The sequence below is a fragment of the Phodopus roborovskii genome, unplaced genomic scaffold, assembly GCF_943737965.1.
Source record: "Phodopus roborovskii unplaced genomic scaffold, PHOROB, whole genome shotgun sequence".
NCBI classification, from domain to species: Eukaryota; Metazoa; Chordata; class Mammalia; order Rodentia; family Cricetidae; genus Phodopus; species Phodopus roborovskii.
The window spans coordinates 17,784-45,730 of record NW_026125247.1 but is presented as its reverse complement, the minus strand read 5'-3'; the positions used below and the strand labels follow the sequence as shown (position 1 = coordinate 45,730).

Sequence of the window (27,947 nt, the reverse complement as noted above, 5' to 3'; positions counted from 1 at the left end):
ATACATGCTCGTACACAGAGCACTTTCTAGCCATCTCCCTATCTCCTATGTATCATTTATTATAGGGTGATGGCATATATATTTAAGATTGCCAAACTACAATCTCCATAGAGCACTGAACATATTTGTATCCATTTGGTATTCTAAATGCACTAGCCAATGAGTGGGTAGAGGTGCTTGCCTCCAAGCCAAACCACCCGCATTTGATCCCCTGGACCCACATGGCAGAAGGAGTGAACCAACTCCTACAAGTTGTCCTCTGACCTGGACACATGTATTATGACATGCACACCCACACCTGAAAGTTAAATAGATAACATGTAATTTTTAAAATTTCAAATCAGCTGTCCAGACAGTAAAAAATTGGGTTCTCAGGGTATTCTAATTGTCTTTTTCTGAAGGAGAGAAAAAATAAGTTACACTGTATCAGAGTCCAGAGGCCCATAATTTGGATAACCAGTGAAATTTAAATAAGGTCAACCAACCAGGAATTGGGGCTGGAACCCTCTCTGAAGCATCCCAGTAACAGCATGCAGCTTCTTGCTATTGTGGTAATAGGTGTAATGGGATAATGGAAGGGAAGAATAATGGTCTCAAATAGCAGACATTTTCATATTCCAGCGGATGGGCCAGAAGCAGGTCATTTGATCTGGTTTCCAGCAAATAATAAATGAACCTGTTCAACAAATATGCCTGTGGGTCTCTCGGCCCGGCTGTCATTCAACAGGGTGACAGAGGCAGTCCTGTTTGCCTACAGAAGGCTACAGCAGGAAAGGAAGCAGTTAGCAGCTCTCCCAGCAACATACTCTCCTTCCCCTCACACCTACCTCCTCCTTCTCCCTCTTTCAGAAACACAGCACCCTTTGTTCCTAACCATCCTGCTTGCTCAACTCTATCAAACAGGACAATGCCTAAGCATAGCACCTGGCACCCGGTGAGGGATCTCATCTCACAACCTCAAACACAGTGGGTGAACTCTCGAGGTGCCACAAGGTAGAAAATTCCATACAAGACCTCATATGACAGCTCACATCGAAAACACAGGCACATTAAAAACAGTGTGCACGGAGCTCCAGAGACTTCTTGGCAGCAAAGAGCACTTGCTGATCTTAAGGATCAGGTTCATTCAGTCCCCAGCACCCACAAGGCAATTCGCAACCATCTGTAATTCCAAGTTCAGGGGATCCAACACCCTCTTCAGGCTTCAGAGGGTACTAGTCATACATGTGATGCATTCATACATGTAAACATACATGCATACATACATACAAACATAGGAATAAATAAATAAGTAAAATTACCTTCAGAGTATGAGACTAAGGTGGGATGCAAATGACTTCTGTGTTTGGACGTGGATTCCCTATTCGGGATATGTTATTATACATTTGCAGATATTTCCACTTTGGGCACAGGGTGTAAGATCTAATACACGTTTGTTCCCAGGCACTTCTGTTGAGAAATACTCAAACTGCAGCAATGGGACTACAGAGCCTCTTGCAGACTGTATTTTGCTGTCAATCCAGGTTTGTTATTGTAAACAAGGCTTCCCAGGGTCCCAGACTCAAGAATAGTTAGTTTGGGGCCTGGAAATATGGCTTAGCGGTTAAGAGCACTTTCTCTAGCAGAGGATCCGGACTGGATTCCCAGAAGCCACATGGCAACTCACAACCATCCATAATTTGAATTTTAGATCATTTGATGCCCTCTGCTGGCCTCCTTGGACATTGCATACAAGTGATACATAAAATAGATTTTAAAATGAAACAAAAAATACTTCTAAAGAAAGACCTACTATTTCCTCTGACACGCAGACATCAAAGCAAGGCAGAGGGCTATAGAGATGGTCCAACTGTTAAGAGCATTTGCTGCTCTTGCAGAGGATCTAGGTTCAAATCTCAGCACCCACATGGCAGCTCAGGACCCCAATTCAAAGGGTTCTGGTACCTTCTTATGTCTTCTGTGGGCACTGCACACATGCAGTACACATACATACATACATACATACATACATACATACATACATGTAAAACACTCATACACGTTCATAAAAAAAGTAAAGCAGTCTTGCTTTGTTTTTCAGATGTAGATGTTTGAGTGTTTTAGATGTGTACCACATAGGTGCCCAGTTCCTACAGAAATCAGAAGAGAGCATCAGAGCCCTAGAACTGGAGTTTCAGGAAGTTGTAAGCTGCCATATGGATGCTGAAACTGAACCTGGGTTCTCTACAAGAGCAACAAGTGCTCTTAATCACCTCTGTGACCTTCCAAGGCAGGGTCTTAAACAGCACTCAAACTCAGTTCTAAGACTATTTTCACAAAAGCAGGCACTGAGGCAGGTCTTGTGGTACAGGGTTGTGGTCCCAGCTAATTGGAGAGTTGATGCAAGAGGATCACAAGTTCAAGGCCTGCCTAGACTGCAGAGTAAGTTCAAGGTAAGCCTGGGAATTTAGTGAGACTCAGTCTCAAAATTTTAAAAAAGCTGCAAAGGTTGGGATACCCAGCAGTAGAGTACTTGCCTAGCATGCACCAAGCATGCCCTGGCTTCAGTTCCTAGCTTGGTAAACATGTGCAAAACATACGGGTGGGGAGGGCGGCATATGAGGACAACACAGGAGTGCACACCTGCAATTCCTATAGTCCCATGTCCTGGGGAAGACTGGAGCACAAGGCTCATCGGAACCTAGGAGGCCATGGGCAACATAGTAAGACCTGCTTCAAACAGCAAATACATAAAAAAAAAAAACCAGAGAGGGAATGGTGTGGTTAAACCTGATTGAAACTGGCCTGAAACTCCTGTGTGAGCCTCCCTGAAGGAGGCAGGGAGATAAAGGAGCGCTGACTTGGCATTCTCCCGGAGCCAGGTCTCACAGGAGGGAGCTGGCAGCCAGTTTCCCCTGGGGAGACAGGCCCCAGACACCCACCCTGGCGTCAAGGTAAGTCTGGGAGCCTGGCACTGGAGCTCAAGGAATGGAGGAGGAACACTCAGGTGACTCCTTGTCTACTCTCAATGGAGCAGACTTTTGGGGGATGCTTTACCTTTCTGACCCCCTACCCGACCCCAATAACTCAACAAAATACAGAGGATGGCTCAGGGGTAAAGGTGCCTGTGGCCAAGCATGATAACCTGAATTCGGTCACTGGAAACCACATGACAGAAAGCTAAATAAAACTAACTCCTGCAGGCTGTCCTCTGACCAAACTCCACATGGACACACACACAATAAGTAAACGTAAAACAACTCTTTTATTAATTTGTAAAATAATTATTGATGTGGAAAGACAATAGCACCCTGCTTTATGGCTGAGAAAGCAGGATCCATCACACTGGGGTGGGGGGGCATTTACAACTTTCCTCCAGGAATTGGGGCACAGGAAGACGGGTGGCACGGGAAGGGAGGGGACTCTGGAGGAAGAGTGATTTTCACTGGGAAAGGGTCTATGTGAAGCACTTGCAGAAGTGACAAGCAAGGCTGGCAAGAGGGACACCCCAAAACATGCAGTGGAGACACGAGAGTCCTAAAAACCCACAAGCCAGTGGCACGCACTAGGAAGGGAAGCTAAGCGTCAACAGCACCCAAGGTCCCCTCCTGACGCTCAGTGAACAGGGTGATGTTTTACTCCTTGAAGAAGGAAGCAGGGCATGGGACATCATTCATTCATTTTTTTCAGAGATGTGGTTAAAGCAAACATTCTCTGGAACTGGGCCATCGTCTGTATGAATTAACCTCAGACCCCTGTGATGGCAAATGAATGGGATGGTTGATGACAGTGAACCATTTAGAAGAGAAGGCTGCAGGATTCGGACATCACTCCTGTGAATTACCACACTTCCAGACAGGAGGAGGGACAGTGTCTGGTGATGCTCCCGGATGGAATCAACAGTCCTCCAACAGCCCGGCCACTTCCCTATAGTCAACAACCAGGGCATCCAGAGCTATGTCCAGTGAATGTACCACCAATTCAGGCACCAAGCTGGAATGCCAGATTTAAAAGGAAAGATACCAAACAATGCAAACACAGACACAGGAGACATTGCCTACAAAGGTACTCAACAGAGAGGGCAGAAATCATAAGTACCCCTCGGGAATCCATGTCCATTCCAGAAACCACCAGCAGCCACCACCTTAAAGCCTGCAGCTCCCCAACCCATCTGTGAAGCAGAGAATTCATCTGCCTCACTGAGCCAATGCCAGCAGCACAGTGTCCCAAATCCAGAAGGAACATGTTGCTGTCATTGCCGTTAGGCCCATGCTATATAACATAGCAAGTGACTCTGAGTAGCCACTGTCCATCCAGCTGTCATCTAGGAACTGGCAATGCACCAAGGTACCATACCAGAAATACGACTACCCACTCTCAAGGGAATCCAGAAGCCTACAATGGATAAGCTACTAATTAACTGAAATCCTAACAAAGCTGACTTCAGCAAGATGGGGGGAAAAGAAACCCAACCTCTTGCTGTTACAGCCCTCCTGGCCAACAAGCCCCCCTGGATTCAGCACTCAAGACCACACTCAATGCCAATCTAGACATTCAGGAAATCCAGAGCGAGGTCCCGCCTGTCTTCCACATGACCAGCCGCCTGTCACCTCCCTGTCACCTCTCTTCAGCCATGGGCTGCTCCCTGCTCAGCTCCCCTGTGCCTACATCTGTCTTGGGGCCCTGCCCAGGGTGTTCAAGGCTAACTGCCAAACTTCCCTGGGGTGTGGCCTGGCCAGCCTCATGGAGCAGATCCGGCCCACACTGGAGCTAAGACAAGCTTAAGCACTGACTCACCAGAAACCTGGGGACAGGGCTGCCACAGAGCAAAGCCCCAGCCCCAAGCCATCTGCTGACTTAGCTACAGCAGGACCTAGCTCCTTAAGATAATAACGCTAAGTAGAGGAAGACGATGAAGGTTCCAATCCTGCCTTGAAAAAGAATATGTCGCCTGCCCAGAGCAGACACATATCTATAATCCCAGAGCACAGCTGCTCATGTCTACCTCATTAGAACGGTTGGTTACAGCATAAACAGACAAGCACGGAATAAGAAACTTGACACACGACCCACAGCCTTTCAGAGGCTGTCTTCCGGACCAACCCGAAAGCTTTGCTGATCAAATACCTAAGCACCAGTCAGTTGCAGGGCATTTCACAACTTGTACTTCATTTAACCCTCCCAAATAATCCACAAGATAAGCACTCCGGCCATCCCCATTTTCCAGATAAGTGAACTGAGTCCCAGGGAGGCTGAGCCATTTTCCAAAACCACAGACAGAGAAATGACAGAACTCAGCTAGGGGCTCAGACGATGTGATTCCAAAGCCCCACACTCTCTCCCCGGCACAGCCAGGATGGTCATGTACCAGTGAAGGGCCAGCTAGGCTGGATGACTCTTCAGGCTCCTTGTTAAAGATCTTAAGTCACATAGAGGTCAAAGTGGCACTGGTAAAAGGGAAATGAGCCCTGCCCGGGGCAGTGATCCAGGATGGGGCTCCCCCAACACGGGGGCCACCGCTGAGTAGTCACAAACCAACAGCCTGGGCAGCAAATGAGCTCACACTCCCCAACTATGTGACCTTCAGGGGGAACAAAAAGTCCCTTTTGTTTTATTCCTCAGTTACTATACCTGTACAGTGACACGCGCCAGTTTCTATCCTACAGGACAATTGGAAGCTTTTGTCTATTAGGTTGGCTTTGGATTTTTTTAAGACAGGGTTTCTCTATGCAGCCCTGGCTGTCCTGGAACTCACTTTATAGACCAGGCTGGCCTCAAACTCACCGATCCACCTGCTGCTGCCTCTCAAGTGCTGGGATTAAAGGCGTGCGCCACCATTTCTTTGAAACTTTGATGAGACAATCATGTGTTGGAGTTATTTTGTTTGTTTTTCAAAAATGCTTTGGGGCTTGGGGAACTGGTTCAGTAAATAAAGTTCTCACAGTGCAGCTATAAGGATCAAAATTTGGATCCCTGGAGCTAACGTAAATGCCAGCCAGACACGGCAACCCACTTGTAAGTCCAGCTATTGGAAGGAAGACACAGGAACCCTTAGAGCAATCTGGCCAGCTGGACTTGGCATTATCATCTGGCTAGCTCCAGGTTCAGATGTGAGACCCTGCCTAGATAAACAAGGTGGAGAGCAACCAAGGAAAGCGCCCAGTGTCAAGTCTCCACAAGCACAGGCATCACAAGCATGTGAACCCATACACAAGCAAACACATATACACATCACACACTTCTACACATGGAGGGGTGTGTCTTGGCTTTTAGGGTCATGGAGTTCCTCTTCCTAGGCATTGATTCCCCAGGTATGAGAGAGAAAATAATGAAAAAGTGCATGTCAAACACAAGAGCTCAGCCATGCAATAAATGCTAGGCGCATGCACATACTGCCACCATCTATAAATAGGTATAATTTTGTTGGTCAATTAAAAATAAAGAAAAAAAGAGATCTTTTTAACAGGAATTTAAAAAAAAAAGGAGGGGAGGGGGAGAGAGGGGGCTGTATATTAATGAGTGGACACACATGCCACAGGGCACGTGGAAGTCAGAGGACATTCTGGAGGGGGGTCAGTGAGTCTTCTGCCTCCCACCTGGCTTGCTGGTGTGCTGCAAACACTGGGTTAGCTGGTCCACAAGCTTCAGGCATTCATTCTCCTGTCGCCACCTAGCAGCTCATCAGAGAAGCACTGGGGTTGAGTAAGGCTGTATCAAGTCTATGATACAGTACTTGGCTAGCATACACAAGGCCCTGAATTCAATCCCCAATACAAGGGCCAAATAATAGACACCAAACTGTAGGCAGTGGTGATGAGCCAAATGTATAGGCAGATTATAGGGTAGCACTATAGTGAGAAAACAATAAATTATAATACTGGTCTGGTGACAAGGCTCAGGAGGTAAAGGCCCTTGCCACCAAGTGAGCCAGATAATCTGAGTCTGATCCCGGAGGACTCACACAGGACAGAGAGAACTAACTCTACAGGCTGTCCACGGAGCTCTACTTATGCACCTTTGCACACATATACTTTCCACACCCACTACACATGCAATACACAGTCACTAAAATTTAAGAGAGGAAAACAGAATTTACCACTGGACAGTGGAGGACATCTGAAAAAAAAAAAAAAAAATCAAAACTTTTGCAAGTGTAGTGCATTACCATTCCCAGACGAGGACATGTGCATCCTTGTGGATCAGAGCGCCATTCTACTGTAGCTACAAAGGCCAAAAGCAAAAAGGCTTCCTATCCTGGGCGCACACCTGTAACCTCAGCATGAGTGAGGCTGAGCAGAAGGAACAAGAGTTCAAGGATGGCTATGGCTCACACAGTAAGCCCTATCTCACAAAAGCAAAACAAACAAACAAACAAAAAAAAATCCAGGGGGCTGGAGAGATGGCTAAGAGGTTAAGAGCATTGGCTGCTCTTTCAGAAATCGATTCCCAGCAACCACATGGTGGCTCACAACCACCTATAATGAGATCTGGTGCCCTCTTCTGGTATGCAGGCTTACATGCAAACAGAGTACTGTACACATAATAAAGAAATCTAAACAACAAAAAGGTTCAGCACATAAGACTGCTTGCTGGTCTTTCAGAGGACCTGAGTTCAGTTCCCAGTACTCAGCTGAGGCAGCTCATAACTACCTGGAACCCCAGCTTCAGCCTCAAAAGATCCAATCCCTTCTTCTGGCCTCGATGGGCTCATGCTTACACTTGCAAGGCACATACACACAAATAAATCCTCTTTTTTGGGGGGGGGAGGGATTGAGACAAATCTTTTTTATAAAAACATTCACTCTTCCTAATACAGTGCAAATAAAAAAGTTAACTAATTTTTAAAAAAAAAAGGAAAGGAAGGAAGGAAGTCACAACACCCATAAAATTAAAAAGCTATCCATGCTGAGAACAGTGGTCACTCCCCCTGAAAAAAGGTGACTTGCAAAATTCTGTGCTACAAGGTAAACAGGGCAAGCTGAAAGGGCCAAAGCCAAGAGGGCTCTGGAAAGACCTACCAAGGTGGGGGGGGGGCAGTTTGTCCTGAAAGGACAAAAAAAGGTAGGGCCTGCAAACACCTGTAGGAGACCAGAGGAAAAGCCATCTGAGTGCCCCAAGCAAGAACGGGAATGCTTTCCTAGGTTTGAACAAATGCAAGACCAGGTGTCCTAGGTCACAACAGAAGCTGTCTTTGCCACTTACGGAAGGATCTGAAGGCAAGGCCCAGGACAGTCATGGAGACCACATAGGGTTTTTTTTAATGTGTGACTTGTCATATCAGCACACAGCCAGCCTTGAGACAGGAACATGGCCATACTCTCCATTGCTACTTTGGCTCCAAAGTACATCAATGGGACCTAATTAACATTGGTGCCTTCTAGGAGTGCTGCTGAGAGCAGGCGTCCATGGCTGCAAGTGCAAATAGAAGAAAGACATGCAGCTTCCTTCTCTAACATAAACCAGTGTATTACAGGAGTCCAGACACTCATGGAACACTAAAAATACCTCCCAGTGCCCCCACCCAAGCTTGAACATCGAAGCTATACTTTTTGTATTCTAAAGAGTACAAGAAGAGTCAAGTCACCAGTGAAAATAGTAAAGACCTTCAAATTGCCTGTTCTGGGTCCACCCTGTGACTCTTCACACAGGCACTATCAACATAGAGGCCAAGGTCCTCAAGACATAGGACCAGACATCAACTACCAAGCCCAAAAGGGCCTTTCTTAACACCAGCCTTTCTCACCTACCATTGCTTGGCCTGTATGGCCAATGAGATCCAGAGAACACACACCTTGACAAAACTAAATCCCACTCTTAAAAGACAATGCAAGCACTTTTCCACACATAGTAATTCTAAATTCAGAAATACCCCCTATACCATGTCTTTATCAGGATGTAAAATCACCTCACCCTATTGCCCTAGAATGCCACCTCTCCAGTACCTACGGGAGAAACTTCCTGGACTGCAAAGGCTGCAACAATGTTTTCTCTAAGGGCACTAGTAACAGAAAAAAGATTAACTCCTGTGTCCATCAATTAGGAAAGAATCAAACAAGTGTTCAGGCTTCTAAACCTAAGCAGGAAATAAGATCAAGGCCACTTTCACACACTGACAAGATATCCTGATAAGGTATACCCACGTGCTATACAGTGCATTTGACTCTTAAATCCTAAGGCACAGCTATAAGTATGCAAAGCATCCGAAGAATATCAACAACCCTAGGACAGTGGTTAACCTCTGGGAAACAAAAAACAAAAAACCTAGGATTAGAAGTGGTTGTCAAGGAAGCCTTTTTTTTTTGGGGGGGGGGGGCCTGCTTGAAGTTTGCTTTTTTTCTTCCCCTGTATATTATTTATGCAATGAAGTGCTCACTCATTTAATTTTTTTAAAGAAGTGATTGGGACCCTGCTCAATACATTTTAATAATGTTTTTCGTTAAGAGTGATTTCCACTGGAATCTGGCCCCTGCCTGCCAGAAGGCTGCAAGCTCAGCAGTGCACAGACTGTGTGAGCTGCAAGCCAGCAGCTCGTTTTGCAACACGGATCTTATTTCAATCTCACAGGCGCAACACAGTCAACTCTGTGGAAACTCTGCAGATGGTTAAATTTTATGTCAGTTGGGGTGGGGGAGGGGGGAGTATGTCATAGGGACTTTGGTAATCCAAAGGGACCTCCTTGGAGTCACTCCAGTTCTAACCCATACTGCAGGGCTCCAACTCAACAAGCTAAAACACACCCTAGGCACACAGGCATGCACATGGAAAGCACGCACACAGCAATAAGACAGTTCCTGCCCCATCATGATTGCTCTGACTCTTCCAGCTAGGAATCAATCTAGCTAGATCCCTTGGGCTAATGAAGAGGAAGAACTAAACAACCCATGAGAAAAACACTACACACAGCTTTACAATTTACTTCTGTGGCCACCTAGTTATACAGGAAACTGAATGATTAACTGATTGACTGTTGTACATGGGGCTCCAACCCAGGTCCTTGGGCATGCTAGAAAATCACACCCCAATGATTAACAACCTCAGCCCTGGACAGTGTTATTTAAACACACACACACACACACACACACCTACACCTATAACCTCATCTTTGAATACCACTTATTGAGTCCTCATGAACACACAATAACTAAGAACTAAGTAAAACTAACCTACAATAATAGAAATCAAATGTATGGTACCTTCCATTAGAATAAGGATTGAGGATTACCTTAAAACAGTCACACACACACTCACACAAACACACACAAATTCTGGAGTAAAAGATATTTTGTCAAAACTGATTAAAGAACACTAAGAGCTAAAATTTTCACTGCACTTAATTATACAAAAAAAAAAAGCTAGGAGTGGTGGTGCACATTTCTAATTCTACCCAAGAGGCAGAGTTAAATGGACCTCTGTGTGTTCAAGGCCTACATAGTGAGTTTCAGGACAGTTAGTGTTGTGGAGAGCCCCATTTAAAAAAAAACAGCAACAGCAGGAAAAAAAAAAAAAAAAAACTGCAGTGGTGGTACATGCCTTAATCCCAGCACTTGGGAGGCAGAGGCAGGTGGATCTCTGTGAATTTGTGGCCAGCCTGGTCTACAGAGTGAGTTCCAGGACAGCCAGGGCTACATAGAAAAACCCTGTCTCAAAAAAAAAAAAAAAAAAAAAAAAAAAAAAAAAATAACAAAGTGGGGGGGGGGTGGGATTCAAACACAGCTAAGCCATGGGAACTGTTTTATAGGATACTAGAAACGCCTGTTAAACTATGGAAGGTGCATGTATAGCATCGTGACAGTTACATAAAAATAGATGGCAAGGAGCTAGAGAGACGGCTTAGTGGTTAGGAGCACTTACTGCTCTCGCCAAGGCCTCAAGTTCCCAGCACCCACACAGTGGCTCAAAACTATCCTATAACCCAGTACCAGGAGACCTGATGCTACCCACTTCTGGCCTCTACAGGCAGCAGGCACACACATGGTGCACAGACCTACATGCAGGCAAAACACATACACATAAAAATAAATCTAAAAAAAAAAAAAAAGAGAGAAAGTTTTATTACTGCCTACATTTAGCCACTGGCTGACTGTTTTTAACCAAGAGTTTTATGACTTCCCAGTACTCAGAGAACAAAATAAAACTAAGAACTGCTGATTCTTACCAGCTAGCTTTTTTAAGAAAAAAAAAAAAGCACCAGGGTAGGACTATCTCCATCTGTAATCCCAGCACCCAAGAGACTAAGGCTGAAAGATGGGGTACAAAGTAATACAGATATCAGTCTGGGATACAAAGTGAGATATCTCAGGCCAACTTGAACTGCATACTTTGTCTCTAACAAAGATAAAGGCTGAGGGCTGGGACCATATATAGATACATATAGAGGTATGCGCACTGCACCACACACACACACCCCTAGGACTAAAAATGTAAGAATGTAGCTCTTATCTAGTGTATATAAAGCCTTGAGTTCCATCCCCAATATCACACACAAAAAATTACATGTTAGTCTAACTTTTCTCCATACCCACAAATGTGAACCAAAGAACCAATTTCCAGCAGCTAGACAAGTACAGATTCCATGTAAAGCACAGCAACATGGAAATAAAAGCAAGCTGCTCCATCTCATGTGAGCAACAGCCAGGCTCAAGTCGTTCCATACATGCAATCCCAGCCGGGCTCAGCAGTTGCTCCACACCTGTGAGCCCAGAACTCAGAAGACAGACACAGAAGAGACACGAGTTCAAAGCCATCAAAACATATAGAAAGACCCCGTGTCAAAACAAAAACAAACAAGAGTACGAAGATTTTTGTTCCAGGTCTGCACAACCAAATTCTTCCTAATCATTTTACACAAGTCTCAGCTGCCAGTACCTGGGTTGTTGTGTTGCCAAATTACCTTACCCATACGAACAGAGCACTTCTTGTCAAATAATGATTTTCTAAATGCCAAAATAGGAGCACAAAGTGCATGGAGACAAAAATCAGCTTGTGGCAGTCCTGGAAGATAGGATCCACCACTAGTCCCAAAGGAGCCAAAAGTGCTCTGCTACAAGGAAGGTCACCCAAGCAGTACCAACAATGGCCAAAGTCACCCCCAAAACATCCAAAGCTGAAGGTTGTGGCTCATATCTGTACTGCTAAGACTGAGGTGAGAAGGTAGCTGTGAATGTGAATCCAGCCATGCTATGTGAGAGACAGACTCAAAAGAGAAAAGGAAACCAGGTGTGGTGTCCCACGCCTTTAATCCCAGCACTGCGGAGGCAAATGGAGCTGAATCTCAGTGAGTTCAAGACCAGCCTGGTCTACATAGTGAACTCCATGCCAACCAAAGCTTCACCAAAAAAAAAAAAAAAAGCCAGAAGTTGAAAAGAGTGTTAAGTGGATAAAGAAAGTAGGACGGCAGAGGATCCCTAGGGCAAACTCACAAGCCAGACTAGCCAGACCGAGTCAGTGAGCTCTGTGTGCTGTAAGAGACCCTGCCTCAATAACTAGTTAATGTGGAGAACGGCTAAGAAGATACTGAATGGTCACTTCTGGCCTCTATACATGCTTACACATACATGCCCATGTACATGCAAACATGCATACACACACCACACATCTTCAAAAAATAAACAAAAAAAAATCAACAGAGCAGAGGATGGAGTGCTCATTATGGTCTGCCATTCCCCCCCCCCCCCACTGTCCTTGCCTCGCTTGAGGACCAAATTCAATTTCAACAGCCACAAACTAAGTCCTAACCCATCTCGAAGCTAGATGGAGGCTGGGGTGTGGCTCAGTGGCCCTGTGCTTGTCTTTATGTGAGGTCCCAGGTTCCATCCTCAGTACTGAAGTTTTAAGGAACTTTCCTTGAAACTCACACAGTGATATTGACTCTAGTGGCACAGCCACTATTCCATGTCATCTTTCAGGTGTGACAAGTCACGAAATAACTGGAAATCCAAACAAGTTCCGAAGATCAGCCTGGCTCCTCCTTTCTTTTCTAACCATCCCTAATCGATAGCTTGAGTCCTACTTAAATGCCCCCAACAATAAGAAACTCACTACTATACAGGCAGCCTCATCCACTGTTGGACAGCCTACCAACTGGAAAAAACCTTCCACATGCTCTACTGCAATCTGCTCACCCAGCCTTTGGAGTTAGAGGAGGCCTTAATGCCCATCACTTTTATCGACAGAATCAGTGTGTGTTGGTATTAGTGTCATGAGTGCATGCCATATCCCTCATCTTCTACCCACTGCTTTTTATTCAGCATTTGAGTTTATCTTATAAATGAACCTTTGGGCAGAAACAACACTTAGGTTTTTAAACTATCCCTAAACATTACTCTTCGTAACTTTGTAGTATTCCATCATTGCAAAACTCATTACAGTTGCACATGCCTGCAGTCCCATCACTTAGGAGGCAGAGGCCATCTTGGGCTATGTAACCAGATCATTTTCCACTATGTATATATATATTCTTCAATCTCTGGATAATCTGGGCATAAAACACCATCTACATTTTGGATATGGTCTCAGCTATACCCTCAGAAGAGGAATTTCCAATCAGAATGCAAAACATCTCAATATATCACAGTTCAATTCTGTTCTAATTTTCTAAGTGGCATTACACTGTATGTGCATGACTGGTGGGTCACTTTGTGAAGTCATTCTTCCCATCCACCTTCACATGGGTGTGCGGTCATACTCGCCAAACTGGAGCAAATGCCTTTCCCTCCCAGCCACACAGTTCAAAATGTTTAAACTCACTCTTGACATTTATTCACTTCTGAATTCCTTTCTAAATCATCCTTGTTCTAGAGGATCCTGAACCTTGGTTTACTGTGAAATACTCAGTCCCTCCCACTTCTGTGACTCTTAAGCTGGATAAACATCGACACCCCCAACACTGGAAAAATGTTGAAGCCATCAAAAGCAGAATCACATAGCTTTTACTTTCAGACCTCCCTTGAGGCTGATTCCTGCCAACAATTAAGTTTTTGCATGTGATTATCAAACTAAATTAATAATGCCACCCAGCCTACCATAATTTACCACCTATGATTTAATATGAACAATTATGTCCTTTTAAAAAGTGTTACTAACAGAGTCTAACAATCCAGAAAAGAAGCCCAGAGATGATACTATTGGGTGATGAGGAAAAATGGAAAGGGGGAGGCAAGAGGACACATGGGACATGGAAGAGGAGAATAATCTTGGAGCCTGAGGACGATACAAAGGGGGGGGTGGGGTAGCAGGGGCGAGGAGATGGGAGGAGAGCCACAAAATAACAGGATTTGCTCAAAAATGGCATAATGGTAGCTAACACATTATATGCCAATTTAAAAAATAAAAAATAAATTTTAAGAATGTTTACTAAAGCCAAAATATGGTATAGCTGCTTCCCCTCAGTCATCATACAAAACAGGAAATGGATTTAATTTGATGACTCAGCTCACTATGGGCTGCATCCTATAGACACATCTTCTAATCAGAATATAGCTAAATAAAACAAAAACGAAAAAACTCCTCCCCACCCCCAAAGTCTATGTAGCTCAGGCTGGCCTCAGAGTTACAATCCTCCTACCTCACCCTCCTAAGTGCTAAGATTATGGGTATAAACCACCAAGTCTAGCTTCTGATGTCTTTATTTTTATGGTATCAAAACAATATTTTTTTAAACAATTGAATTTTGTCCTACCAATACAAAAGCAAGGTGACTACAGGTCAGCAGCTCCCACCTGTAGCTCATGTGGGAAATGCCTCCAATCACAGGTGACTATGGATTCTTTAGAATCAATGAGAATGTTCTAGACTACAAAAACCTGAACTTACTCACTCCTGCTAATCACCAAATCAGACTAGCATTTCTGGAGTCACTTAAGACTTGAACCAACTGTTCTGTAACCTCCCTGAATCTTGGGCTGTCCCAGGAATAATGAAACCAGAGAAAGATGGCTTGACCCTTCTTACTCCCCCTTAGTGCTGTGTCTCTGTGAGACACAGCACCTGAGAAGCCACTGTGTCATGGCATTGTATAGTCCTGACTCACTCACTTCTCACCAAGTTATCATCACCAGTTTCATTCTTAGATGATTGTTTGGAGTCACCACCTAAGCATGAGAGACAGAAAAATACAGTGAAGATGCTGGAGAAACCCTGGAATTCCTAGAAATAAGTCTCACCCTAAATTAACCAGTGGAAGTTTGTTTTAAAGAATACCATTCTATCGGTTGTGGTGAATGCCTTTAATCCCAGCACTCGGAAGGCAGAGGCAGGTGGATCTGTGAGTTTGAGGACAACCTGATCTACAAAGTGAGTCCCAGGACAGAAAAATCCTGTCTCAAAAAACAAAAGAGAGAGAGAGAGAGAGAGAGAGAGAGAGAGAGAGAGAGAATATACAATACAATTCTAGAGCTCAATGGTTAAGAGCACTTGCTGCTTTTGCAGGGGACCCAGGTTCTAGTCCCAGCAGTCACATGGAGATTCACAGACCTAACTCCATGCTAGGAGATCTGACTTCTTCTGGCCCTCATGAACACACTACATACATGTGGTGTACCCACATACATGCAGACAAAACACTCAACGTTTAAAAACGTAATTCTGATCACATAAAAATATCTCCGGGCTCCATCTTCCTTAGAAGTGGCCTCTGATTTGCATAACACAAATTCATTGCACATCAACATCCCAGAGATTCCATGCCACACCCTTACCAGAACCTTCCGGAGGTCCAGTCAGAGCCCATGATATAGATCCCGGGCTCCCTGTGTTGGCATTTGAGGTCTTGAAACCTGAGGTCCCAAATGCCTATAGGCCTCTGCAAAGATGTCTAGTGACTGCTTCAAAGGGCCAGGGAACCCTGAGACCAGGACTGGGGACTCTAACATCCTTTTCTGTACTCAGCACACAGCCATCCCTCAACATGAGGCAACCATGCTTGACTCCTCAGACCCCCAAATCCAGATGTTTTTTGGACTATTCCCAATTTTGTAAAACTCTGGTGTTCAGGCATGGCGGTGCATACCTTTAGTCCCAGCACTCTGGAGGCAGAAGCAGGCCAACCTCTGTGAGTTGGAGTCCAGCCAGGGCTACATAGTGAGATCCTATCTTTAAAAAAAAAAAATAAAACAAAAAAAGCCTTTGGAACTTTGGTGTTGCCTAGCCTGCCACACATGCACAAGCCCGACACTACACATGCCCTAAACCGCCTTTCCAGTCCTTCTCTTTCACAAAAATCTCCTGTTCCCTCTCACATACAACCACAGTATACATTGCAGCCCAGCCCTCACTCACGATGTGTCTTCCCTATGCAGCACTGAATGCCCCAAACTTCCTCCCAGACTTGGTTACTCCCAAGAGTTCTCCCCAGTCCCATCAGCACACACCACTTTGCGGCCCCACCTCCCCTGCCCTCTCTAGCCTTTCAGAGTACTAATTTTTTTCATTTTGGCATTTGCTCCTTCTCCACGGTGCATCTTATCTCTCCAACTAGGCCATAACACCCCCCTTTGTTGGGCTTGCAGCTACCTTCAGCCCTGGGAGGTGTAGCTCTGCACACAGGCAGCTTCATAAATACTTGAGGAATGTGAAAGTCTCCCGGTGCATTTCAAACTGTGAGTGGGTTATGATCCACTAGAGAGTGGCTGGATCAACTTGGTGGGAAACAAGAGCATTTTTTAGTGAGAAGGAACAACATAGACAATAAAAAGAAAAAAAATCCAGGCTGTACAAAGAAAAGAGGTTAAGACTTCACAAACTGAAATTCGATTTTTACATACATGATTAGGTATATAAAGTCATGATGTAAGTTTCTTTTCATTATTTTACATTATTTTACATTGATAGGGGGTATCCATGCCTGCACTTGCAGGAGTTGGTTCTCTCCTTCCACCATGTGAATTCTGGGAATCAAGTCAGGTTACCAGGCTTGGTGGCAAGCACCCTTACCCACTGAGCCATCTCGTCAGCCCTCAACTCTATTTCTTAATGTAGGTCATGGTCACAACTGTGTATAAACCTTGCCCTATGATAAACCAAAGAACCCAACCTCTGTCTGCTTTATATGATTTCTTTTAATAGTCTGACAGTCACTATAACAAAAAAAAAAAAATACCTATGATAGCTCAGGCCTGCCATGTCAGGATGATTGTGGTGAATTCAAGGCTCCTGAGTTACACAGAATAAGAGGGATTGGAGAGAAGGATGGACTGAGGGAAGGAACAGAGAGAGAGGAGGAAGAGGGAATAAAAAGAAGAGATGAGAGGAGAAGAGAGGAGGGGAGAAGAGGAGCCAAAAGACAGAAGGTAAGAAAGAATGTGACCCTTACAGCTCCGTCCCGATCCCTCAAGGCCCTCTTCCCCTCTGTTCACTGACCCTGAATCTCAAGAGAAACCAGCAACTAAAACGGGCATCCCGGATCACTCCACAACCTTTTGCAATCACCCTTCAAACTCAGATATTGCAAGCTGAGGCTTGGGGAATTTGTTCAGCATATCACCCTAAGTCGCTCTTGCAAAAAGAAAGCAGAATTTAGAGTTCAGGGAAAAAGAACACCAGCTCCCTGCTACTTGTCCTTGTCACCAGAATCCTGGGAACTGGATGGGCCTGGTATAAGCCAGGCCCTACAAGAGGCCCCACATTCCTCTGTCTTCTTAGGTTGTCTTGCTGTTTGTCCCTCCCCCTGCACAAACAGCGCAGGAGACTTACCTTAGTATCTCTGTAAAGAGTAAAGTTCAGCAAGCATCAAAGCCTAGTAGCTTACCCCCTTAGCAAAGCCCACTCCACTTCCCTCCAACCTCCAGCCCCACCCACAGGGCTGTAATAAATGCCCCATGTTCCTAGAAACCCATTCCCCAGCACTGCTCCTCTAGCTTCAGGGTTAGATGCAGGCAATGCCAAGTGAAAGGAGGGCAAAACAAAAGCCCTGAAGGCTGCACCCACCCGCAGTCCCATGTGAATTCTCTGTCCCTACACTGCCCCCCCCCAGGGTTTGCACCCATCACAGCCACAGCTGCTAGCACTACACCCTACATCTGGACAACCTGACAAACAGAGACTTCTCTACAGCCCAAGTGTCAATTACCTTCTCTACAAAACATACATTTCCGATTCAGATTACCAACTAGGGCAACTCCAAGGCCCTGGTGTATGTGTGATCAGCTTCCACCAGGAATGAATTCCTTTCACATCTTCTCTCCACCCTGCCCCTGTCAACAGATTATTTAACAGTAAAATCTTCCAATAAAACCAAGTCCAAACCCACGGCACTCCAAAAGTGCAACAGGCTACTTACTGGTTTGCCTCCTAACATCAGATTCAAAAATCTTTACAAATACCCTAGTCACATCCCTCCCTGGTCTAATGTCTCCCCAGTACGCCCAGGATAAAAGTCTAATTCCTTAGTCTGACTTTCTAGGACTTTCACAACCTCAGTCATTGTTCCTCTCTAACTTTATCTCTTACTGTTCAGGAAACATTCCAAGAGGGCCAAGGCCATCTCCTAGTCTCTAGAGAAACCCAGACTCATTCCCCACATTCATTGTGCCCCATCTCCAGAGTCTCATCGTGCAAGGGGCACAACACAGGCCTAGCAATCCCTGAACGTACCTAGCGCCCTCCCCTGACCTCCAACGGCACCCATTTCTGCACCTGGCAATTTGACAACTAACTGTGCCCCATCTGGAATCTTATTTCACATGCTCAAGTCTTTCTGTGTCCTCCAAGAGATTATAAGCCCTGGACAGATTTATGTATCTTCTGTAGTCTTACTCACTGGGACAACAAGCCTTCTGCAAGCTTGTCACCTGTGAACTCTTCCTTTTGACTTTTGAGTCTTGCCAGGGAATTGTCTACAGGTGGGAATTATTTCAAAATGAGTACTAAGTGCCCTTCTCCACCTTTAACTGCCATGCTTCCTGTGTCCCCAACGTTTACATTAACTTTGTGGCCATAGCACATTAATTTAAACTTGAGCTCTTAAATCATTTCTCTCTAGTCTTGTAGCTTCCTGAGTCCTTCGAAAAGTCGCCTTCAAGCATCACCCAGAAGTCTTAGCAGTAGGAAGAGAACAGAATAGGTTCTCAGAGGTACCTGTGGGTTAACCAATGCCCTTCTGTTTCATGCTTCCAAAGCAAAAGCCTCTATTTACACAGCCCCTAGGAAGATGTCCCCAGGCTATAAGACCTGTTGATTGCTCACTTTGAAACCAACTGCCCCACTTTACACCCTTCTTTCTATTCAGGGAGAGTCAAGAAAGCAGTGAAGGACTGTAGATAGTCCCTGTGCCATGGCCTGGCATCATGGGAACCCATGCCTAGTGGAAGTCCTCCAGAACCACAGGAAAGGGAGGGATGGAAAACAGGGCACGCGCAGGATTGCTGGCAGGTAGACCTCCAAGTGGGCCCTAAAGTGAAGGCGCAGAGCCTTAACTCCCAGGCAGGAAGGGAATCCTGCCTCGGAATTGTCTGCCCATGACAAACTCCTTTTCTAGGCCCCCATCGGCCACTCCAGAGGCCCACAGTGCCACGGCCAAGGAGGGACCCGGGGTGAGCCCAGCAGGCTTACAGCCAAGGGGGCGGCGAAGGGGGCCGCAAGAAAGAACTGGGAGAGGGTGTGTCGCGAGGCCAGTCCCGCAGCACCGCGCTCTCTGGATCTGGAGAGGGCAGGGGCGCGCGGAGCGCCGGGCTGTCGGCCCAGCCGGAAAGGGGGCAGGTTAACAGGTCAGTGTGGGCCCGCGAGGCCACTCCCGGCCACTGCTCAAAGTTGGAAGGGGAGATCCGGCGGTAGGACCCGCGACATAAACAAGGCGACGCGCGAGAAAGCGAGCGGCCACCCCCACCCGGCCACCCCTCCACCGCCGCAGCAGCCCCGATCTCGCCCGGGCCGCACGAGCCTCCTGGGCCCCCCACCCGATGCCGTCCCTAATCCCGGGTTGCAGCCCGCGCGAGGTCCCGCGCAGCTCACCTCGGCAGACCACTGGCCCGGACAGCTCGGCTCCCTGCAGCGGCCGCGGCCCCTGCCCGCCACCGGCGCGGCCCCTGCACTGCGCCGCCTCCCGCCGCCGCCGCCTTCGCGCCCACCTGGCCGGCCTGCCCTCCCTCTCCGGGACACTGCGCTCACGTACACGGCCGCGGCCACAACCCGGCCCGGATTCCCCCGCCCGGGAAGGGAGCGCACCGAGCCGTTCGCAGCCAGACCGCCCGCGAGCCAGCCAGCTAGACGCGGGGACACACCCCCGGCCACGCGCGCGCACAACCCGCGCGCCCCCAGCCCCGGCCGCGCGCGCGCGCGCTCCACACACCCTGGCTGGCGGTACACAGTGGGCGCTCAATAAATGCTGGAGCGACTCCTCTCACACACACATGCGCACTTGAACCTGACCGAGTTGTGACCCCCCTCCCCCCAGCCCCCACCCCTAAATCGGAACGTTCAGCTCAGTCCGGAACCGAACTAGAGTATCTGCTTCCCCCCTCCTTTTTTTTTTTTTTTTTTTTTTTCCTTTTTTTTTTTTTTTTTTTTTTTTACCCCCCTCCTCACTGAACTGCAAACCCAGCCAAAGTTTCTGGCTGTTGTTTTTCCAGCGCGCCCAGGGCGGGAAAGGAAGCCAGAAGCTCTGGGCGCCAGGGACAGCAGTTTGGCGAGGGCGACAGGGACCCGAGGCCGGGTAGCCGGGGGCGGCGCGCGAGGGCGGAAGCGCTTGAAAACCCAACCTTTTCATTTTGCTTTGGACCAAGAGTTTTCTTCCCCTGTTTTATGACATTTATTCGTTTGTAGTTGTAACGCGAGGCGGTGTTTACTGTTTCTAGAATTAAATGGGAGAAAGTTAACTATTAGCCTTCAACCCTTGAGTAAACAATACCGGTTGCTTTTTGGCACAGTTAGGCTCTAGCTTTTGGATAATTTGTAACAGGGAGAATCGAAGCTGTTCCATTGTGTAGGTCTGTGTTTTTCCTAGATAAGGCCAAGGACGGTGGGGAGGGGCGTGTGTGTGTGTGTGTGTGTGTGTGTGTGTGTGTGTGTGTGTGTGTGTGTGTGGTATGTGTGCGTGTGTGTTTACAATCAAACAAATTTAATGAGTAAAAGAGTAATAATTCCCTCTCCCTCTTGAAAAAAGAAAGTTTTAAGACATTTTGAAGTTGCAGTTCACCTCCAATTTGGGACTTGCTGCCTTTCTAGGAGGCAGTGGAGTCTTGGTAAAGTTTGGGGAGTCACGTGTGATTCTAGCACCAGCATCTTCGGCAGGTTCAACTCTGAACATCAGCTTCTTGATCTATTAGATAAAGCAGAGTAACTAGAGATAGTGCCTACATCACAGCAAAAAAAAAAAAAAAAAAAAAAAAAAAAAAAGTAGCATGTCCTGGGAACTGGTAAGAGGAGATGGCTCAGTGTTAACACTGTGGCCAAACCTGATGAGTTAGAGCCCCAGCATGCACAAGGTGGCAGGAGCGAATCAACTCCAGCAAGTTATCCTTAGACCTGAACACACACACAATAAATAAATTTAAATAAATTAAATTTTAAAAAAATAGAATGTCCCTTCCCCTGCCTCTCACTACTTGTTGAAATAAAAGTATCCAACTGGAATCAAAATTCCTTTGGGAGATGGTTCACAATTAGGAATGATTTTTGTCCCCAGTGGCACTTAATAATATCTGGAGACATTTGTCACTGGTGTTAGGTGAGAGTTGTTCCCTACTGGCATCTAAGCTGCTGAAGGTCAAGGATGCCACCAGTGTCCTGCTGTGTACAAGACAGCCCCATGTGGCTGAATTAACTAGTCTGAATGCTTGTAGTGCCTGCTCTAGGACAATCCTGCTAGGGTGTGATTCACCCAAGACTGCTTTTCCCTTTTAATTCTCATCCTCAGGAAAGATTTCTGTTTCCAATTAAGGAGAACAAAGCATTGTAGGGACTCAAATCGATGATTTAATACATAAAGCCTTCCCTTAACATGAAAATGTAGATTGCAATTGCATATTTTATTAGTAAAGGAACATACAACCCATGCATGGTTTTCTGTTCTTGTTCCCAGTTGTCCTCCAATGCTTCCTGTATATTCACCCCTCTCATGCCTTTCTTGATCAACCTGAGGTTTGCAATACAGTCCCTGCCCCCAGGGAACATTTGGCCTCCTTGGGAGCAGACTGCTGCTCACTAACAATTGAGGAGCAATACAAAAAACAAACAAACAAAAAACCTATAATTAAGTGTTAATTGCAATTCAGGGACTAAGGGAGTCTTCATAGTAAAACCTGCGGCTCCAGAAATGCTTGTGGAGCTAAATGAAAGTTGCGTGCACAGAGTAGGTCCCCAGCCAGAATATGAGCTGCAGCACAGTATTCAGATAGCTAGGCCTCATAAAAGGTTGAGAGTATCTGGCTTTGGGTTTTGTTTTATCATGGTGTTGTTTTGTTTTGTTTTTTGTTCTTTTTTTTTTTTTTTTTTTTTTTGAGATAGGGTCGTGTAACCCAGGCCTACCTTGAACTTGATAGATAGCTAAGGAGAAACTGCTGATTCTCTTCTACTCTCCAAAGGCTGATGTTACAGGCATGTGCCAACACACCCCATTTATGTGGCCCTGGGGACCAACCCAGGGATTCATGCATATCAGGCAATCACTCTATCAACTAAGCTACATCTCCAGCTCTATTTTTCTTTTTATACTTTTTATTTATTTACTTTTTTTTTTTTTTTTTTTTTAAAGACAGGGTCTCTCTGTATAGCCGTGGCTGGCCTTGAACTCATAGAAATCCACCTGCCTCTGGATCCTCAGTGCTGGGATTATAAGGTGTGTAACGCCATTACTGGCTATTTATTTACTTACTATTTTAGTTTTGCAATACTGGAGATTGAACCCAGGGCTTTGTGCTTATTGGCAAATATTCTTCCACTGCTCTAAATCCCCAGCCTGAATTTATTTTTTAAACTATCTCATTTAAACTTTTAACCAAACATATGCTTCCTAAAATGACTGAGTTTCGATAAAGCTGAAATGCTCATTCAGTTGACAAAACATATGTCCCCACTGTGTGCAAAGCAAGCCCATACTCTCTGAATTTGCACAGAGCCCATAGCTTGTTCTGGTTTGAAATCTCACAGGCTGTTCAGGGACATATGTCCTCTCCCAGCATATGTGAGATACAAATCCCTTTTTACTGCAGGCAGTACATATGGTGTACATTCCAGAGTTCTGCACATTAGCCCCAACTCAGAACATCCCTTCACAAACAGCTGGTCCAAACACACAGACACCTAGCATGAAGCACCTTCTCTTGGAAGTTAGGTGCAGATCCTGAATACACACAACATACAACATGCCAAGCAGAGTGTGCTTGGAAAGACTGTCATTTTGGGTTTGTGGTCCTGGTCTCCTGCCTGCTTCCTCTGTGTGAAAGGGCTTGCCCTTCTGGGGAACTGTCTCATTCATCTTCAGCCTGTCCTTCCTTTCTCCCACCCTCTGGCTCCCTATTAAAATGCTGGTACCTCGTACCTCCTTTCCATTTAAGTATCCCCCATCAACTGAGATTAAGCAAAGCACCCCAACCTTCCTCCCCTCCCCTAACTAACACTGTATGTTACACTTATAGGTCATATTTGGGGCACTAGACATCTAAAATGTCCACCTTTCTCAGACTATTGATGCTACTGTTTATAGGTGTGGCTTCTCCAAACCACCCTCCCTTGGCCCCTTTCCGCTACCTAAAGCTCCCCAGAGGCTGCCTGTAGCCTTTCTAATACAATCCCAGCACTGCCAATAGAACCAACCCCTCCTGGTGAGCCTCCAGCTTCCACCTGCCTCCCTCTGTGTGTCTGTGCATCCCTTTCACATTGTACCCTGGGCACCCTCATGCTCACCAGAATGTATGTCTTCCTTTGTCCCCTGCTATATTCTCTGCCTGAAACGCTGTTCTCACTCATTATTCTACACTGCTCTCCATCCTCATACCCAAGTAGGGAAGTTTGGGAAACATGTTCTTTGAGATGCTTGCTCTGGCCTCCTTGACAAGATGAGGTGCCCCACCCTTGGTCCAAGCACCCTTAACTTACTCCCTCCTCACTGTGCTGAAATCTCCACTTTTTCATCTTTACCTCCTACAAGACTACAGATGTACGTACAGGACAGTCTCAACGCTCATGACACAGCCAATGCCTTATGTCCAGTACAGCACAGTGCCTTAAGTATTTGTTGCTGAATGAATGGCAGACTGCATCTGGGGAAAGAGCATCAGTGTTCTATGGTCCAGGTGATCCTCAGTTCAAACCACACTTTAAATGTTGTGTGGGCTCCCAGGTTCTTGAGGTTCCCAGCCATTTATTTAGAGCAGGGTGAAACTCCCAGTATGAGGCTTTCCTGAACTCCAAACTCTTTGTTGTTGTTTGTTTGTTTTTTGTTCTTTGTTTTTTTTTTCAAGACAGGGCTTCTCTTTGTAGCCCTGGCTGACCTGGAACTCACTCTGTAGACCAGACTGACCTGGAATTCAAAGATCTGCCTGCCACTGCCTTCCAAGCTCTGGGATTAAAGTGTGCCACCACCGCCCGACTATGAGTGCTAAACTCTTATCACCAATTCTCTGCTTGGCATCCCAACATTAAACCTCTTGGGTAAAAAAGAAAAGACTTCTGATGGCTCTTGACAAATCTGCTTCCTCCCACCTCAGTAAGTAACAATGTTCTTCAAGTTCTTTGGGAACAAGTACAAATCTTAGCCCCAAGTAGCTCCAGCCTACCCAACGACATTGGCCCTGTGCTGTTTCTTAAACCAGCCCGCTTGGCCTTTCTGAGGCTGCTTATTTAGAATTCGAGTGATCTTCCTGTAGACATCTAGTATTTAACTACATCTCTGTTCAAACTCACAAGACATTTTCCTTCCAACATATCTGAAAATGCACCTACCGCTACTCTATCCGTTTACCTAGTGGTAGTCTCTGGGCTTTGCACAAATTACCACCTGACAATCTGTCTCTGTCTGTTTGGCTAAAACTTCAATGACCACAAGGATTTTGTGTTGTGTCCTCAGCTTCTAGAACAGTGTTTAGCATATAGTATATATCAAATAAATAATCAGAAATCAAGGGTCTTGTTAGTCCACCAAAAACATACTCATGGGCTGGGGAGATGTTTCAGTGGTTAAAACATAGGCTCAGCAAGCATGCAGACTAGAGTTTGATTCCCAGCACCCATGTAAGTGCCAGGTGGAATTGGTGGCCTGCCCACAGTTCCAGTCTCTGGAGTTAGTGGCAGGAGATTTACAATCACAAGATAGCTAGCAATACTAGCCATATTGGCTAGCTCTGGGTTTGATTGAGAGACCTTGCATCAACGAACAAGGTGCAAGAGAGATGGCAGATAATTTCTGATCAACCCAACCTCAACCTCATGCCTCCATACACCTGTCCACACACATTCATGTGCAATCATGTGCACACATATACCAAAACACATACAAATGTACATATACACATGCACACTTTACACACAAGGAAATGAAAAAAAAAAAAAGATGTATGGGGGAGGGAAGTGCTCATAAGTCAAGCCCATTTACATTTTTAACTTCTTGAACTTCCTCCAGAATTTAGCTACCTAAGGCAGGGAGAGCATCTATCAGCTCAGTTGTTTGGACTTCGTTCCTAATTTAGTCTAAGTAGGAGCCACTACTGCCTCTTCAATATACACTTCTAAACACAGCTTCCTTTGCGGTCCTCTCAAAACCAGGCTGTGAGTTTCAAGTGGAAAGAATAATATGCTATTTTTTGCATTTGTAGCATTTTCAGTGCTTTTCTCTAGCTGAGAAAAGTCACAGTGTTTCTTAGTGGACCAAAAAAGAAAAAGAAAAAGGACCAGCACCTATCGTGAACATTTTTCACTCTAAGAAGTATAAGAAAGAGAAGAGAGAGTGGTTTGCAGATTCACCCGGGGCCAATGGCAGTTCTCTCTGATACACTTGTGTTAAGGCTTTTCTGGAGGAAGTAGGCTTCGCATTCCATCCCCAGAGGATTGATAGGTTGTGAGGTTGTTCAAAGTTTAAGGGTATCCCTGAAGTACCTGAGTTAGATCTATGCAATACGCTTTCACTCACACAAACTCCCACATGTGTGCAGAGTTAGAGACACTCCGGTGGACAAACTCAGCACTGTACCTACTTCCTCTCGTGTTTGCATCCGGATCTCAGTAAGAATCCACACTCACTGAAGGAGGGGGGGTGGGAGGAATGAGCACAAGTCCTAAGAACTCTGGGTAGAAGAGGATGTGTAAGCCCAGGCAGGCTGTATATACACATATGGTTTTGTCATTTTATGCTTCTGTGGTTTCTATGACACAGGAAATTCATTCTGGACAACCCTGCTGCTTTCTAGTGAGAGCAGAAAACAGAGATGGAACGTATGTTCATCTCGGCACTTGAAGCACAGTGATAAGATCCAGGACTGGACCATTTTGAAGATGGCTGAACTATGGCTCCCAGGCACATCAAGTTCCTAGGGAGGTAGAGAGGACCAGAAAGCTTTCCACATGTCTTCTGGCTATCTGGATGGCTGTCACCCTGGAGCCTCCCAGATACAGACAAGTTACACATATCAAAAACACTGATTGAATTCATCTTAACAAGTGCCTCTGAGTTCTTCCCAGTGTCACCAGGGGCTTCTCTGTTATAACCCCCCAGGGAAGAGTCTTCTCAGAGAAGACCTCAATGAGGCTTAGGGCAGATTTTCTCACCCACAAGGGAAAAAAAGTCAGAGCTGTATAAAGTATTACAACATAAAACAAGATGCCTAGGTCAAGATGGTATTTGTTTTATTTTTAAGGTGAATGCATTGTTTTGGGGAGTGGTTTATCTCCCCAAACCTGGTATGCTACAGCTGATTTCCAAGTTCAAAAATAATAAGAGGTGGGAAAACCTCTGAGGGGGTGGAGCTTCACCTGAAGAAGTTTATCCTGATCTACCAAAAGAGAAGAATTTTTTTCCAGAGAATTGTTTAATCTTTTTTTTTTAATTGTTTAATCTTTAAAAACTACATTAAAAGGAGAATCTAAGTTTTTTAGATAACAGCATCTATGCTTAAACTCAAAGTTTAGGTAAAGAAAACTGGGTCTTACTTTAGGATTGTTTATTTAAAGATCTTACTTTATTTTTAATTTTGTGTATAGGGTGTGTGTGTGTGTGTGTGTGTGTGTGTGTGTGTGTGTGTGTGTGTGTGTGTTGCCCTTAGAGGCCAGAAGAGGGCATCAGATCCCTTGGATCTTGAGTTACAGGTAGTTGTGAACTGCCCAATATGAATATTAAGAACTAAACTCAGGTACTCTGGAAAAGTAATAAGCACTCTTAACCACTGAGCCATTTATCCAGCCCCTGGTGTTTGTTGTTTAGAGTCAAACACTTTCTCAGAAAGCTGAGTCTTAGCCTCCTAAAATAGCTATCGCCACACTGATTCTCTTAAGCTGCAATTCATTAGACATTGATCTACTTCCTGATTTAGGAAATCTTCTAAAACATTGAGATAGAGGCCCTATGAATTATTAAAGTCCTATTCAATTACCCATTTGTATTACCCTCCTGGGAGCACTCTGCTTTTCCAAAGCTTGTCTCCAGGCATGGCCAATCTCACAGTGTTCTCACTTATAAGCTGTTGATTTACCAAATCCCAACCCTCTCTCTCTGATGGTGTAATGAACTGCTTCAATCCCTGCTGGGAACGACAGAAATGGCTGGTAACGAAGTATTTTCTGCCTTAGCACTACAGGGTAGGGGTAAGGACTTTCGTCCACTCCAGATGGCTATAGGGTGAGGATTTTAGTCCACTCCCCTGCTTCCCACTGTAGCTCCTACTTAACTCATGACCAAAACCAGTCACACAAAGGCAACCTCTTAGGCTCACTAGCCAACTAGTTTACAACAAATACCAAAAGCTGAAAAATGACTATTACTATTTACTTTAGCCATCAGCTGGCCCATTTCCAAAAAGCAAACCCACCCACCACTCAGTAACTTCAAG

The 27,947-nt window shown here is 45.5% G+C and overlaps 1 protein-coding gene across 1 annotated transcript in view; it reads right to left on the bottom strand.

The window, feature by feature from the left end:
* The window catches only part of LOC127227895 (zinc finger protein 395-like), a 38,073-nt gene extending 18,012 nt beyond the window's left edge, over window positions 1–20,061 (bottom strand). The window contains 1 exon segment of the mRNA XM_051192244.1: window positions 19,924–20,061. The gene's annotated coding sequence lies outside the window, so the exon portion shown is untranslated.
* Window positions 20,062–27,947: the final 7,886 nt, after the last annotated feature.